This window comes from Pseudophryne corroboree, unplaced genomic scaffold, assembly GCF_028390025.1.
Source record: "Pseudophryne corroboree isolate aPseCor3 unplaced genomic scaffold, aPseCor3.hap2 scaffold_704, whole genome shotgun sequence".
Lineage (NCBI taxonomy): Eukaryota > Metazoa > Chordata > Amphibia > Anura > Myobatrachidae > Pseudophryne > Pseudophryne corroboree.
The window spans coordinates 28,831-32,820 of NW_026970287.1; the positions used below are offsets into that span (position 1 = coordinate 28,831).

A 3,990-nucleotide genomic window follows, 5' to 3' on the forward strand; every position below is an offset into this window, starting at 1 on the left:
CAGCTAGGAAGCACAATTTAGCAGTGGGTTGCAGAGAAAAAAAATATGCTGGCAGAAAAATCCAATCGAGTGATTAAACAGCTCTTCATTTTCTGGCTTTATTTTTATGCTAACAAATTTGTTCTCTGAAAAGTGTCCACAAAGCCAAGTCTCTGATTAACACCTTTGTAAGGATGGTTTTTCACCTATTACTAAATTAAACTTGCTTCATTGGAAAGGCAGCAAGATGCATCCTCATTTCAATGTCTACTGAAATAATACAAGTTGACACCAGGAAACATTAACGCCACTGCATCCTTGCTGCTTTCTCATGTGGAAGTCTGTTTAATGTGAAAACAAGGTGATATCTAATTAGCACACAGGTAAGGAATTAAGAAAATCTTTATTTAAGGGTGAAGATGTTTCTCACAAAATTGTTGACCCAATGCAACATTGAAATTCAAGCTGGAAAGATGATTTTAATATATCACTTGTACATTTTGTATTGCTCTTCTGGTGACAATGTAGTTTGTTTTTGTCAATTACCATTTTAATAATAGGGTAAAGAAAATGAAGTGGATTTTTGAAAGAAAACAATACTGTCAATATACTATTAAAACAAATTAAAATGGTAAAAGTTATTGTACTTTAAGTAAAAATAAAAGAGACAAAATATCAATCCCAGTTTTGGATTACTTTAATTAACAAAAAAAAAATGCATATAGCAGAGGATAGTTTCAATCTGCCTACCTCTGGGTTATGGGCCCAGCATGCTTCCATTGCAGTACTCTGCTGCACATGTAAGTTCAAGAGATCCTGAAGCACTCACTCATAATGGGAAAGTACCAATGTGTTTCTTCGTTGGTTGATGGAAGAAACATCTTACAAAAACTCTCCAGATTATTGACTTTTTAAAGTTTTTCTAGGAAACGTTTTAGATGAATGCTTATTAGCCTTTGTCAGTATGGACTTTTGCAAAGTGTCTCTGTGGCGCAATCAGTTAGTATGTACGGCTATTAACCAAAAGGTTGGTGGTTCAATCCCACCCAGGGACCTAATTGACCTTGTTATCAGATTTTGGTGATCTTTAAGTAGACAAGTCAAAATTTCAAACACCCTGTTATGGTGTAGGGTACCTGGCCTTCTCTGATGTAATCAGAGTTAGATTTGATTCAGTGATTTTATAAAAACAGCTAGGAAGCACAATTTAGCAGTGGGTTGCAGAGAAAAAAAATATGCTGGCAGAAAAATCCAATTGAGTGATTAAACAGCTCTTTATTTTCTGGCTTTATTTTTATGCTAACAAATTTGTTCTCTGAAAAGTGTCCACAAAGCCAAGTCTCTGATTAACACCTTTGTAGGGATGGTTTTTCACCTATTACTAAATTAAACTTGCTTCATTGGAAAGGCAGCAAGATGTATCCTCATTTCAATGTCTACTGAAATAATACAGGTTGACACCAGGAAACATTAACGCCACTGCATCCTTGCTGCTTTCTCATGTGGAAGTCTGTTTAATGTGAAAACAAGGTGGTATCTAATTAGCACACAGGTAAGGAATTACGAAAATCTTTATTTAAGGGTGAAGATGTTTCTCACAAAATTGTTGCCCCAATGCATCATTGAAATTCAAGCTGGAAAGATGATTTTAATATATCACTTGTACATTTTGTATTGCTCTTCTGGTGACAATGTAGTTTTTTTGTCAATTACCATTTTAATAACAGGGTAAAGAAAATTAAGTGGATTTTTGATAGAAAACTATACTGTCAATATACTATTAAAACAAATTAAAATGGTAAAAGTTATTGTACTTTAAGTAAAAATAAAAGAGCCAAAATATCAATCCCAGTTTTGGATTACTTTAATTAACAAACAAAAAAATGCATATAGCAGAGGATAGTTTCAATCTGCCTACCTCTGGGTTATGGGCCCAGCATGCTTCCATTGCAGTACTCTGCTGCACATGTAAGTGCAAGAGATCCTGAAGCACTCACTCATCATGGGAAAGTACCAATGTGTTTCTTCGTTGGTTGATGGAAGAAACATCTTACAAAAACTCTCCAGATTATTGATTTTTTAATATTTTTCTAGGAAACGTTTTAGATGAATGCTTATTAGCCTTTGTCAGTACGTACTGTTTGCAAAGTGTCTCGGTGGCGCAATCGGTTAGTGTGTTTGGCTATTAACCAAAAGGTTGGTGGTTCAATCCCACCCAGGGACGTAATTGACCTTGTGATCAGATTTTGGTGATATTTAAGTAGACAAGTCAAAATTTCAAACCCCCTCTTATTGTGTAGGGTACCTGGCCTTCTCTGATGTAATCAGAGTTAGATTTGATTCAGTGATTTTATAAAAAAACAGCTAGGAAGCACAATTTAGCAGTGGGTTGCAGAGAAAAAAAATATGCTGGCAGAAAAATCCAATTGAGTGATTAAACAGCTCTTCATTTTCTGGAATTTATTTTTATGCTAACAAATTTGTTCTCTGAAAAGTGTCCACAAAGCCAAGTCTCTGATTAACACCTTTGTAAGGATGGTTTTTCACCTATTACTAAATTAAACTTGCTTCATTGGAAAGGCAGCAAGATGCATCCTCATTTCAATGTCTACTGAAATAATACAGGTTGACACCAGGAAACATTAAAGCCACTGCATCCTTGCTGCTTTCTCATGTGGAAGTCTGTTTAATGTGAAAACAAGGTGATATCTAATTAGCACACAGGTAAGGAATTACGAAAATCTTTATTTAAGGGTGAAGATGTTTCTCACAAAATTGTTGCCCCAATGCATCATTGAAATTCAAGCTGGAAAGATGATTTTAATATATCACTTGTACATTTTGTATTGCTCTTCTGGTGACAATGTAGTTTTTTTGTCAATTACCATTTTAATAACAGGGTAAAGAAAATTAAGTGGATTTTTGAAAGAAAACTATACTGTCAATATACTATTAAAACAAATTAAAATGGTAAAAGTTATTGTACTTTAAGTAAAAATAAAAGAGCCAAAATATCAATCCCAGTTTTGGATTACTTTAATTAACAAACAAAAAAATGCATATAGCAGAGGATAGTTTCAATCTGCCTACCTCTGGGTTATGGGCCCAGCATGCTTCCATTGCAGTACTCTGCTGCACATGTAAGTGCAAGAGATCCTGAAGCACTCACTTATCATGGGAAAGTACCAATGTGTTTCTTCGTTGGTTGATGGAAGAAACATCTTACAAAAACTCTCCAGATTATTGACTTTTTAAAGTTTTTCTAGGAAACGTTTTAGATGAATGCTTATTAGCCTTTGTCAGTATGGACTTTTGCAAAGTGTCTCTGTGGCGCAATAGGTTAGTGTGTTTGGCTATTAACCAAAAGGTTGGTGGTTCAATCCCACCCAGGGACGTAATTAACCTTGTGATCAGATTTTGGTGATATTTAAGTAGACAAGTCAAAATTTCAAACCTCCTCTTATGGTGTAGGGTACATGGCCTTCTCTGATGTAATCAGAGTTAGATTTGATTCAGTGATTTTATAAAAAACAGCTAGGAAGCACAATTTAGCAGTGGGTTGCAGAGAAAAAAAATATGCTGGCAGAAAAATCCAATCGAGTGATTAAACAGCTCTTCATTTTCTGGCTTTATTTTTATGCTAACAAATTTGTTCTCTGAAAAGTGTCCACAAAGCCAAGTCTCTGATTAACACCTTTGTAAGGATGGTTTTTCACCTATTACTAAATTAAACTTGCTTCATTGGAAAGGCAGCAAGATGCATCCTCATTTCAATGTCTACTGAAATAATACAAGTTGACACCAGGAAACATTAACGCCACTGCATCCTTGCTGCTTTCTCATGTGGAAGTCTGTTTAATGTGAAAACAAGGTGATATCTAATTAGCACACAGGTAAGGAATTAAGAAAATCTTTATTTAAGGGTGAAGATGTTTCTCACAAAATTGTTGACCCAATGCAACATTGAAATTCAAGCTGGAAAGATGATTTTAATATATCACTTGTACATTT

General features: G+C 34.7%; 1 non-coding gene across 1 annotated transcript; it reads left to right on the plus strand.

Annotated features, from left to right (window-relative positions):
• Positions 1-3,300: 3,300 nt before the first annotated feature.
• Positions 3,301-3,374, plus strand: TRNAN-AUU (transfer RNA asparagine (anticodon AUU)). Its single transcript has one exon. It is a non-coding gene; the product is annotated as a tRNA-Asn (tRNA).
• Positions 3,375-3,990: the final 616 nt, after the last annotated feature.